At 46.1% G+C, this 13138-nt stretch overlaps 1 long non-coding RNA gene across 1 annotated transcript in view; it reads right to left on the reverse strand.

Moving 5' to 3' along the window:
* The window catches only part of LOC122181414, a 75117-nt gene extending 70017 nt beyond the window's left edge, over window positions 1-5100 (reverse strand). Inside the window, exon 1 of the long non-coding RNA XR_006179420.1 lies at window positions 4763-5100. This is a non-coding gene — a long non-coding RNA (uncharacterized LOC122181414). The remainder of the gene's footprint in view (window positions 1-4762) is intronic.
* Between the last annotated feature and the right edge of the window lie 8038 nt (window positions 5101-13138).

Below are 13138 nucleotides of genomic sequence, written 5' to 3' on the forward strand. Positions count from 1 at the left end.
TTTCCTGGAAAACATGCTCTCAACAGGAAACCCAAACACAGCGCTAGATAGTTATCTTAAGTAGATTTAAATAATTAAATCCAAAATTCTCCAACCACTTGCTGTTTCAAATTTATTTCTTTAATAACAAGCTTGTTTCAGAACACACTGGATTAGGGTTTCATTTATTCAAAATTTAAGGTCTGTCCCACTTTGAGTGTTATTTTAAGTATTTTGGGGAATTTTTGTGCTGAGAAAACGAAGAGATTGTTGCATTATAAATTAATTTCCTCTGCTATTGCACAGGCCATGCACAGTGCAGCTGTGAAAGCGCTGCAAGAGCCCCAGTAGTGTCCTCAAGCCCAGCCTATGTGGAGCAGCCCGATTTCTCACACAAAGAGACGCTGGCCCCGTCTTACAGCTTCAGCTAGGAGTACTTTCCAAACACGGACCTTGACCGTGCCAAACAAAGGGAACGTTTTGAGATGCCAAGGAGTGCCCACCAGGAACAGACATGGCCACTAACAGCCATGTTGTGCACAGGGGCTGAGCCCCACGGTGCTGCATTATGTGGCACGAGCAGCTTGGCTACAGGTGCTGCTTCATACGGACAGGTTCGGTGCTGCTGGTCCTTCGCACAAGCAGTTTTACAAACAAGCAAGTTTCTTATACATTCTTCCTCACCTCCAGGCATTCATATTCTTTTTAAGTACAGGAACGTTAATTAGATTTTGACCGCAGACCCCGGATTTGACTTACCCTGACAGGGTTTCCATTAGTGTAATCTGTAGGGGAATTCACTGTTTTAACATCTGTGCGCCTAAGGCCTATCTCACATTTACTGCTGTAGTCTGAAAAGCCTCCCTTGTACGGCTGTGTGTTTCTTCATGCTCCCAATTTCACAGAAGTCATTTCAGCACCAAACAGTAATTAGCAAAGGGATGGGCCTCGGCTGACATGAATGCAATTTATTGTTTTCCACAAGGCCCTGAACCAAGCAAACAAAGAAGGCAGTCTTGCTGTCTGGCATTTTATTAACTTGTATTGTGCGACGTACCTTACTGAAGGGAGATCTCCGAGTAAATTCAGCAGCTAGTATGCCGTAACATGCGTGCTTTTGAAGAATATTAATTTCAGTTCAATTAGACAAGTTTTGCAGGACCTCAGCCTCTAAAATAGGACAGCCACTTTTATAATTATCTTCTGCATTAACTTTATCACCACCCGACTTTTTACATAAATGCAACCTTTCATCTTTAAAATGCCAACACTTCTTCAATTTTGGCAACCATACAGCATTGCTAATTATTTGCTCATTATGTGTGGTTAACTGATGAATCATTAATAAATGAATGAATGGCTAATATATTTTTATGGTAATTGGAGATATAACTGATTGCAGACTTCCTTTGCTTCTCAAAACTGCCCTGAATGAGCAGTAGCTGCTTAATTGTTTACAGATGATATTTATGCCACTGACAAGCTCTTCCATCGCTGTGGCTCAATGGGGGCGAGCCCTCCCTGTGCCCATGCTCCCTTCCCCACAGCCTCACAGTGGATGGGTGCACACTCACCTCTTTGGGGAGGGTTTCCCACCAGCTCCCCATGATGGCCACGAGCAGGATAACCAACACAACTGCATTCACTGTCAGCATTTCCAAGCAATACCCCATCAGAAAATGGAAATCACCCCCTTCTGGAAGCGTAGCCCAGCAGGCTGGGTGTCTACAGTGAGAACCGCCGATGGGACAGAGAAATCAGGCCCCGGTGACATTTTTTTTCTCTCCATACCACGCATTACAGTAAATGGCTTATACAACCTCTCACTGCCAGTGCACAGTTAATGAATTCAGAGATAATTGCTGGGTTGATTTCTTTCTTTCTTTTTCCTGTTAATAACCTATATTTCCATAAATCATTCCTAGGGTATATGGTTTCAAAACACAGCATTTAAACCTGCTTGACAATTCAAATTGAAAAGAAAAGATAGTATGATGGCCAAACAAGGCTCCTTTAGTTATGCACACACATCCCGAAGATTGAGTTAAAAATGCAAAGGAGATTACCAATTCTTAATTATAATTATTTAACCAGGTGGGTAGTTTCTCTAATGAACATTTCTATGAAAACAGAATAACTAATGACGGTCTTAAAGAAGTCTTTGTCTTCCCGTGTACTAATGATCACATTTCTAAATATGCAGGAAGGCCCCCATGTACACTGCTAATGATAAGTAATTAAGCACCAGGCGTCAAAAGCTATAGAAAAGGGTCATAGTAATGCAAGAGAAAATTAAAAATGCAATAAAATAAGTTGTATAGAAAGATTAAATTTCTGGCTTCTGCAGGCCTGGCTATAAAGAAATCTTTTCCTCCTTCAGTATAACCAAGGGCTGCTGTGAGGTATCAGAACAAAATCTTCTAGGCACTTTCATTAGGTTTTACTTGCCTCTGTGCTTGAACTCCTATTAAAAAGAAGTGAACCACCCGCCATTTAAAACAGACGCTATATTCAGTAAAGCTGCAGTTTTTCTCAGTGCTTATGAGAAATCACGATGGTTGAGATTATGACTATCAACAACCTCCTGTGAAGCATTTCAAAACTTCTGATGAAAGAAAACAGGAACATGTTAAAAATGAAGCCCGGTTTTGCTGTTATTTTTTTTTAATCTGTAGCTCCATGCACAAAGGGCCATGGTTGACCCAAGGCAGGCTCGGACCTCAGGCTCCCAAAGAGCTGACTTGAGCCTTTGTCTTTGGTACAGCAGCTGAACCAAAACCATGTTCATTCACCAAGCATTAAAGGCAGTCTTCAAATCAAAAAGAAATGGGCTTTCTTTAGTAGTAAAGAAAGAGTGCCTTTGCTAGCATCCTTCAGCCCTCCCCACCACTGCTCATCCCTCTGCTCCCAGGCCTAATTTTCTGCAGCTGCAGTTCAGGGTTCAACAAAACGACAATACTGGTTGAAGGGAAATAATTCACTATTATTATTCCTCAATAGAAGCAGAATTCAACTTTTTAAAATGCAGTGAGAGACCAGCAGAGCTCACATGGTAGGAGATGCAGCACAGCAGCAGCCTGCCTGGCACCAACCCCTCGTGCCCACCCACCTCACAGCACGGCCACCTCCACCCCACTGCCCTGCCACAGCACGGCCGCAGACTTCCCAGCTCCCTCATCACATTCCACCACACTTCTCCAAACAGAACTTCTTGGCTTGGTGTCAGATTTAACCAACAGGTTAGAACACATGCAGTCCTCTGCTCAGAGCCAATGGACACCTTAACCATAACTGCAAACAATACCACAACATTGCTTTCAGTTGAAAACAGTGAGTGTCTGGCATTCTCAGCTTTCCAATGCTTCCTTTGACAACAATTTTGGTGTCCATTTTTCAGACAGGCCCTTCACACCAGTATGTCCATCCTGTCTGCTGCCCAGCCACGGCTGGATCTCTCTCACGAAGCACTGCCACCAGGAGACCATTCAGGGCAGGGCAGCGCACACCAACCATGCAGCCCAGTCTCCAAGTTTACAGGCAGCACAGCCCAGCCTGTCTGTTCAAGCTGTTTCATTTTGTCTGCAGCCGAAAATCAAATAATCTGAAATACAGCCTTGACGGTGAGCCACCGTGGTCCAGGCCCTGCCAAACTCCACCCTGCACCAAGCACACATCCACCTTCTGGAGTGAAATGCCTCACACAGGGCATCCAGAAGGGAACAGATGATGGCCCTGCTGGCCCCACCATCACCCCATGGGCCCAAGTCTGCCAGTGAAGATGAGCCCCTGACACCACGCAGGAATGGGCCGGCTGCTGCAGGGGTCTGGAGGAAAGGGGACGAGCATCTGCACCGCTGTTGGCAGCTGCTGGAACACAGGATGGATCGGAAAAGTGAGCATTGAATTCCAGTTATCTTCAATTAAAAAAATGTTTATCTTTGAAAACGCGTATCTGTTACTGACAAGCTCTGAAAACCTCCACTCCAAGCCTGTCAGTAAAAACCAAATGTTAAATGGAAAATATTTGCCAGGATTTAAAATTAGACCTACACATTACTTACAGATGTTTCAATGAAAAACACTTGAAACTCAACCACAGAGTAATAAACCCCACAATGGTGTATTTTTTTTATACTTCAAGTTAATTTTTATTATATAAGTAGCCATACGAAGAAGCCATTGCATACTGCTTAAATTAAATGTGGAGGAATGAAATCAGCAGTATCCCTTTACAGCATATGGTCCAGCAAATCAAATTACAAAGCTTTCCACATCTCATTAACTGCAATGAGTACAGTGAGATTTCTAATAAGTCACTTCTTTTTCATGTGAGAGGTGAGCAGTGACTTATTGTGAGTATTCTCACAGGATGACCCTTGTGCTGAAATTAAGAACTAATCTAAAATGGGAAAGGTCATTTGGTCAAGTCTGATCATAACATTTCCTCGTTATTGTTTTAGTTGGCATTGAAGCACATGCTTTCCCGGTGCACCAGCTGAAAAATGCCTTTGATAATTTCACTGACAGCAAGTAACCCACACACTGCCATTTAATGAGTTTGGGCAGGATTAGCTGACAATAAAGAATACAGTATAAATGTTTTTATAGAATGAATTTTTCAGCAGGAAAATTTCATACGGGTGCATTTAGCTAATTTATTTGCATTCACTACCAAGACGCCAGCCTGAGCACGGCCCCAGTGAGCGCTCGCAGTCCCCATCCGGACAGCAGCCGTCCCAGTCGCAGCCCCGTGCCCCGGGATCTGCCCCAGCTCACGGCCCACCTGTAATGGCGGCTCCGGTTGCAGCGGTGCGCCAAGGCAAGGGCCGCGTTCAAACACTCGCTTCCTCCTCTGCACAGAAAATCAAATCATCCTGCAGTCGCTCGTCATGTGGCTTTGCTTTATGTGGATTCCTGATTTAGTGGCAGATCTGGTCCAGGAACTGAGGCGTTCCTGGCTCCCCGTCCCGGGCTCAAATCTCCGATCGGAATCCAATCTCCCTTCCGCCATCAGCCTGAAATTGTTTGCTATAGGATATGTTGACCATAAAAATACAGCGTAGTGCACAATGAGAGAAACATCTCAAGACAGTGGAAAAGTGAAAAGCTCAGCCAGGCCAGCTGAAGCACTTGGGAGGAAAATCAACAGGCTGTTTTTAGCAATTACAAGTTGTTGGCTGATCTGATGTAGCTGGGCAGGAAATTCCATAGTTTTTGGAAATCACTGACTAAAAGGTTCTGGCACTTCCAGTCTTCATTTTGTGCTTCAACAAGAGTTAATCGCTGTGCCCAAGAATCTCAGGATGCGAAGAAAAATGGGAGAAAGATTTACAATTAGGTTTGGAGATGTGTCACCTTCAGCTGTAGAAGAAAAATTCTGCAACTGACTCAAAACCTCCTGACGCACCGTGCTAACAGCAGGGCAGTAGCAGGAATGCCATCATTCCGCCAGGACGTTTCTCTTGGTTATTAACCCCGTGGAAAATTTTGGAGGACTATAAACCAATCCTCAAAGGATGGATTTCTTATTTGGTCTAAAAACATTGCCTTACTTTTGAGCAGCCACTACTGAGAAGCCTGAAACCAAGCTACTGTTTAGATTAATTTAATTCCCCTTTAATGTTCATTAAATACTAAGCTGTTACTTTAGAGAATCTCAAAAAGAGTCACAAGTGTGAATTTTTGAAAAACACAGTGTTGGAGTGCAAAACTCACAGAGCAGAGGATGTTCACATTGTTTCCTTTGGGCTATTTTAAGCACCTCAAACATTCTGAAATCCTGAAGTCTTCAGACCAGCAAGGACCCGCACCAACCCCAGGAAAAAGGGGAGGTGAGTGGAAGCACCTCCATCAGATGGCAGATGGCCACCAGCTCGCTTTGACCAGAGGCTGAGCCCTGGGTCAGTGGCAGTGTGGAGAAGAGCAGGAGAGGGATGATGGGCACTGGGAGGCTGTACCAGTCCACCGTCCCATGCAGTCAGTTTGTGCTTCCCACCCCCAACTGCAAAGCCAAGCACTGTTCTCACTAAGCTTTCTAAAACACTGGCTGGTTTTGCTGCCCTTTTTTTTTTTTTTTTTTTTAAATGAGTTTTGTTTTGTTGGCTTTTTTTTAAATTGCATCTGAAACTTAGGGAGAGGTGGGAAAATTTTAAAAACATGAGTTGGAGTGGCGAGACTCAGACTGCAGAATGCCTGAAACAACAATCTTTTGGCAAACACAGACAACTCTCACATTTCTCACTAGAATTAACTTTTGACCTCCGTACCTCAGAGAGTCAGAGTTTCAAAACAGAAAAGCAGTTCTGCATGGTGTGCATTAAATTACTGCAGTTCTCACATGCATACAGTTGGTTAATGATATATACACATTAAGGCCAGAATAGACAATGCGCTTTAGAACAACTTGATTTGCTTTGCCACAATAAATGAAGCAGAATACAACACAATTTACTAAATAAAAGCTTCACATCTTCCTTTGTGCAACAGCTGTGTTGCCCAGAGTAAAGCCCGTCTGCATCCCCAGTTACATGGCACGCCTTGCATCTGCTGAACATCCTCCACAGAACAAGGGCAGCATATGATGGTCCAACTGCGGGCCCTCAGAGAAAAAGAATCTCATTTAAAAAGTTATTTGCCCCTCTCCATCGAATTCATCTGATGTTCTTGACTGGATCTAGATACCACGTTTATCCAACACTGACATTCTGGGTGTATGGGGAAAAAAGGGAAAAAGTTGAAGAGGTGATAGACTTGAGCACAGCACTCTGCAGCTGTCTCATTGGTTCAGGAGGGAATCATTTCTGACACACGGAGCACCACGTGAACCTGCAGCTCTCACTTGGGCTCTGTGGAGGCCCAGTGTGCGTGGCATGGATGCCAGGTCACCCTCCCAGGCTCATCAAAGCCACATCTGAGCAAAGCTATCATTTTCCAAACCCCAAGTGTAGGCAGTTGCTATTAGCATTTCCATGCATGTTTTACTTTAAATAGTTGCTGGCTGCTCATCCTTCCCGTAGCTGAAAATTACCTACCTACCTAAACGCATATACTTGTTATATGCCTGCATATATTTATTTTAAAATAGCTTATGCATATATAACACACACAGACAAAAGTTCTCCGATGCTTCTTCCTGGAGGGGCAGTAAGACAGAAATATTTAAGATGATTCAACACTGGACGGCTCGGCAGATGCATCCAGCATGGTGCAAGACATTAACGTCTGCTGACTCATCATCGGAGCTAATTCCTGCCTGGCTCGTGTTCCCGTCATCTCAGCAGCAATTTAGTACTTGGTAAATTTTCTCTCATCAGGAGTAAATGTTATCACAGACTCGTGATTATGTGCTATTCGAAACTGGTGGAGCTAAAGCCATGTGTGATAATAAAAGGTAATTGTTTACCTTTGAAGCTGATATCTGTGGCCTTCGCCGTGCTCTGCAGGAAATTGGGCCATACCGTGTCCGCTCGGGCTGTGCTGACACCCCTCACCAGGGCGTTAAAACAAGGAGGGCCACGCCACGTGCAGAACTTGAAAAAAGCTGGCGGCACCTTTATAGGCTTGTTTTCCCCTACTGTGAGAAGCTGAACACAATAAAAAACTCAGTAAGGAAAAAGCTTCCCTACTATTTCACATAATTGCTGGCTGGCAATTGTACACGGTCTTGGGGATACAACCTGGCCACAGCACGGCCACTGTCACCTCCAAGTCTGGGATGGGTCACCCCAGCAGCCCTGGACAGCCCACAAAAGACAGCGCTCTGGGTGCTGCAAGGGCCACTTCTCCTTCAGCAGAGCGAAGCTGGGATGTAGTTTCACACCGACTGCAGGAAGAGGAGCCACTGGGGCCACCATCCTGCCCAAAACCAGTGGCAGGTGCTCCCACCAACAGGAGCTCCTCATCTAAGAAAGAGGAAAAGGTATAAATACGAAATACCAACTAAAGGGATTTTGCGTTTGTAACACATGTTATTAACACGCTGTTAGCTTTCACAACTCATTTTCAGGGGATTATAACCATTCTTCACATAAATGGCCAGGGAGATGAGAAGTATCGACATTTCTGCCTGCTTTTCCTTATTCTTTCTTTTCCTCCCAAACAATCCACACTGGAATTCATAAATAAAGACATATGCACATTTGGAGCATGTTCAGATCAATTATCCCACATCTTTTTTTTGGAGCTGAGAAGAAGGTATGTTGCCTAAACACTAATGCCTATGGATCTTTAATATTAATGTGATGCTCAAGAGATAATTACTTCTCATGAACTGGAATGAGTCTGGCCAAAAAGGCTGAACACATCCAAAATTCAGTTGATTTCAGTGCAGCTAGTTCTGGTTGAGGCTTTTTCTCTCCCATTGGACACACTGCCAGATGTAATAGAAATAAGCCCCACTGGAACTGGTTGAGGATACGTATCATATTCTGATTGGTACCAGATTTGCAGATTATTGGAGGGTAATTTACTAAAAAACAAAAGTCCCTTAAAATACCATTATGGTTCAGACACAACCCCCATGAAGTCCTGAGGCAGACCCTCAGATGGAAGTAAACCTCTTTCCCGGGCACAGGATCCCAGAGGGAAGCAAGAGGAAACCACTTACTGCAACCCCTACCCATGGCTGAACACAAGAAAATGCTGGCGCCAATGGGGCTTCTGGAGAAAGAAGAAAAGATTAGGTTTGGATTGAACTAAAACCTAGGAGCAGCAGATCTGCGGCTCTACTTTTTGAGGGTAACCTGCACGGAACAGCAGAGCTCAAGCCAGAATGAACTATGGTTTCCTGCATCTTCTTATCACTTCACAGATGGAGAAGTGTTTTGTCTCTATCTCATGGCACTGGAAGGGGACAGCCCTGGCACACCTGCTCTGTAAGGTGACATCGAGATCAGATGATGGGCACCCAGCAGGTTAAATCCTGCAGCCCAGCACATGGCTCCTTGCCAGGGGAAAGCTTTGCAGAAAGCTGCCCAAACCAGGGCTGGAAAGCAGGGGAAGGAGCTCCTCAGCAGCCCAGCTCTGCCCTTGCTCCTGTGTCCTGATGCAGATGAGTCATGTACAGAGCCGGAAAGGAAATAAATGCAAACAGATGGCAGTCAAAATGGCTTTCACAGAAAAGAAAACACCAGGCTGCAGCTGACGCTGGTGTGCAGCACGGAGCTGCTCCCTCATGGGATGGGCACAGCTCAGCACACAGCTCTGTGCAGCCGTCTGCAGCAGTATGGGGACTTATGTCTGTTTCCTTACTCGCCAGAGCTGTGTGCCAAGCTGGGCTGAATACCTCATCTCTCCATAGCTGGGTTTCAAATATTTGAATTACGTAGTCCTGCTTAACCCAAGACAGGCTGGGAGAGGGGAAAAGAGGCAAAACTACAGGTAAAAGGCAATGCTGGATACTAGAAGGATCCTGCTAACTTCATATTAAACACAAATATACACTTTAACATATAGGCTGCAAATTCAAATCTGGAAACATATGCTTATTCTGTGCCACTTCTATTTGGCCTTCTCTTACAAGTATTGTCTAACGGCCTTTAATGGCATGACCATGGTCTCACCTTTCCACAGCAGCTCTCTGTAAAACGAGGCAGCAGCTCACACCAGCTGTGACGGAGCAGCAGCTGAGATTCTGCTGCAGGAGCTCTGCTTCCTTGGCTTTGGGCCAAGCTGGTCTTGCTCCTCTCAGGCAGAACCCCTGCAGCTTCTGCTGCTCTGACTGCAGTGCAGAACACCCACAGAACATCTCCACACCTTGTCTCTCGGTTGTTTGATAGCACCTCCCCAAGAAAACCGTACTTCCAATAAAAGCTGACAACCTTTGATGGGACAATGGACAGAAAATTATCTCTCTTGGCAATCTCTCTACTTCCTTCCCAAACTGATGGCACTTTCTACAAATCATGTAGATACTGCTGTTTCCTAAGATGTCCTAACAGTTGGTGCCCAAACAATACCGGCCAACACGACGACTTTTACTAGATTTCTTCACAGATGCAGCTGGACTGTACCACATCTTGTTCGTTTCACCACACACAAAAACCCTTCCCATAAACAGTGATTGTCTCTTTCAGTGACACATGACTCCAAAGTTAAATAAAATACTCACGATTAAAGATACTCACAGAATGGGGCCTCAACTCTCAAAATGTCTGAGAGATAATGAATTTCAACTCTCTAATACCAGCACTTCAAAACTGACAGAAATTCAGGACTTATCCCCACGTTGCAGGTGTGAAGGTGTAAGAGAGCAGCCAGTCCCGGTGTGCTTTGTTAGCATGAGGCAAGGCGCTCTGCTCAGCTTTTGCATAATGACTCAGCCACGATTTTAAGTATTCAATTCTACTTGTATGACTTTTTAAAATTCTCAGCAATATAATTATACTGATGGGAATGCAGGAAGATAATTGCTTTTAGAGAAAAGTTTCTCTTTTGTTTCACATTCATCTGGCTTCCATAAATAGAACAAGAGACCTTGAACAGCAGCAATATGCATCCGTGTGTCTCTAGCTATTTATTTACAAAGCTAGACTTTGACAAATGTAATTTGTTCAATAAAATTAAAAGGGATGCACGATAATTCATTTAGACAAAAAAGGCTCAAAAAGGAGCGTCAGCGGGAACGTGCCTCATCACGGGGAGGATCAGCTGATTCCCAAAGAACTGGCAGGTGCTCTCCTTTTGGAGAGCAGCATCGAGGTAGTGCTTCAGAGAATGAAGGAGTGAGCTAGGAATTGGCGCAATCTTTTATTCAGGCAATAATTATACAAATTAGATCTATGAAAGCCTGAGAATGACTGTGCCTTGAACCCTGTCTGTGTGCATAGAACAATGGAGAAATTAATAATTAAATCTATTACATATGCTCATAACTCAGCACAAAAGATACTTCAACAGCTCAAACAATTCTACATTTTCATTCGAATAAAGCTTTCACACATTTTTTCTCATTATGCGTGTATTATATTTTAAATTTAACAGCTTATTTTGTTGCCTTTATGTCTTGAATTAATAAGGCCACTCTTTAATGCACTAACGTTGAATAGCATTAGCATGCTTTACAGTCACTACTTGGGGGAAGGGGGGGAAATCCCTGGTTTTCCAGCACCAAAATCAATTTGCCCATAACTTCCTGTCTCTCATAACCTCTGCAAGCATAACTCACAACTTGGTGCTGCTTTCCTACAACAGGACTTGTTTATACGTTCTGGTTGTGGGCAGGGCAGGATCTAAAAATCGCGCTATGCTGTAAGTTTGCACAGACAGCTCAAGAACAGACTGAAATCTTTGCAGCTGGTTAAAGCAATTAGCAAGCCAGAAACACCAGCCAAACACTGTTTCCCTTACAAGGAATGATTTAGCCCCAGAAACACAGATGTGGGTTCTGACCCAGGGTTGTTTTCCTGCCGGTGGGGCAGCACTGAGTGGAGGCAGCCAGAGGCTGGGGTTGGGCTGCAGCCTCACAGCACTAAGGGCGGACAGAAGAGGAGATGGGAGAGAACGCACTGAAGGACTGGGAATGTGAATTACCCCGAGTTCCCCCCAGCCCTGCTGCCTAGAGCGAGGCCGTCTCCAGGCCTGCACAGCCTGCAGCCCACGCAGGCCCTCCGAAGGCTGCCAAGTCAAATAACGCTAATTGCATTACAGATCGCAAGCAGAATTCAACGTCCTTTTCAACTAAACCAAAGCCTTTCCATTTTGTTTGGGGATTTTAAGCAGCACGCATGTTCCCACCACCGAGCAGGATATCGGGTTAGGAGAGCGGCGGCAAGCACCCGTTCAGAGACCAAAAGCAGATCTGTAAACTTGAGAAACCAGAGAGGGAAGCAGAGGGAGGGTTACAGACTGACAGCTGTGGAAACAGCTGCTTTGGTGGAGCTGGTGCCCATCATGAGCATGGCACCATGGGCCTGGGTTAGCAGGAGCCCAGCACTGTCCGGTGTTTCTCGTGGGGTCTGGCCATGACAGGGCATCACACCTACTGCTCGGGCACCGGCCCACCATCCCCAGCCCTGACGCAGACCAGTCCAGAAGCACCCTGCAGCTATCGGGACAGCTCCACTATCTGCAGCTCCAAGAAGAAATGAACTTTTGGAGAGCAGAGCTCCTGACAAGCCTCCCACTGTCCTTTCACATGGGAAGATTCCTGAAAAGCCCTTCAGGACCGCCACCCTCGCTGTGCCAGCTGCAATGTAACGCGTGTTTGCAGCACAGCATCCCTGCCCAATAGAGACGTTCCACCCCACGCTTATTTATACAGAAGGGTTATCACTGCTCCTTCATACAACACCATACTGCTCAAAGGAGCAGTGCGAGGCCAAGAGCTAAGGCAAAACGCTTTGGGAAAATAAACAGTGTCAATGTGCTCCTTCAAGCATCATCATGACAAACTTACCGTGCAGCTGGGAGATAAAGCACAGCACTTTAAATACCCAAACTAATCAATAGGGAGAGCCGAGTGCACAATCCATTTTCTGAGAAGGGCAACCTCTTAAGGTTAATTCTTCATTCATACAAATACAACATCAGGGTGGTTACTTAAAGCGGCCCTTCGTTTTAGTAAGGTAACTGGGCTCAATTGACCGCTAAGACCGGCCACAGAAAGGCTCCAGAAGGTTCTGCTTAAAACAAGGCAAAAACCTGAACGCAGAACGCCAAAGCGACGCCCGCAGCTGCCCCGCGGGGCGCCGTGCGGGGGGGGGCCGGGGGGGGGGGGGGGGGCGCTGCGGCCCCTCAGCGCCGCTCCGTGCGCGCCACCTAGCGCCCTACCGCCGGCCCGCGGGACCCGCAGCGGGCACGGCGCCGGCCGCTCGTTCCCGGAGCCTCCGCTACCTCCATTTTGCCCTTCATACAAAAACCAACTACCTTTAGCACCGTGGAACCTCAAAGAGCCGCTGCTGTGCGTGTCACCCTCGTGTCCGAAGCAGGTTCAGGGCCGGTGGGGAGCCGCAGCTGTAGTCTGCCACGGGCAGACACATCGCCCCATAAAAACAGCGAGGCTTCTTTGGGCGGGAGCAGCAGCACCGGGCAAACGCACAGAGAGATCCACGGGTTCACGCAGGGGTTTACGAGGAGCCCGGGCGGCCCTGCTGCTGCAGGCCGCAGTGGGGGTGCCGGCGCTCTGCAGGGGCTGCCGCGGCCTGCGCGTGATGGAGCGGCG

This window comes from Lagopus leucura, unplaced genomic scaffold (assembly GCF_019238085.1).
Source record: "Lagopus leucura isolate 7727_CA_CO unplaced genomic scaffold, USGS_WTPT01 Super-Scaffold_100009, whole genome shotgun sequence".
NCBI classification, from domain to species: domain Eukaryota; kingdom Metazoa; phylum Chordata; class Aves; order Galliformes; family Phasianidae; genus Lagopus; species Lagopus leucura.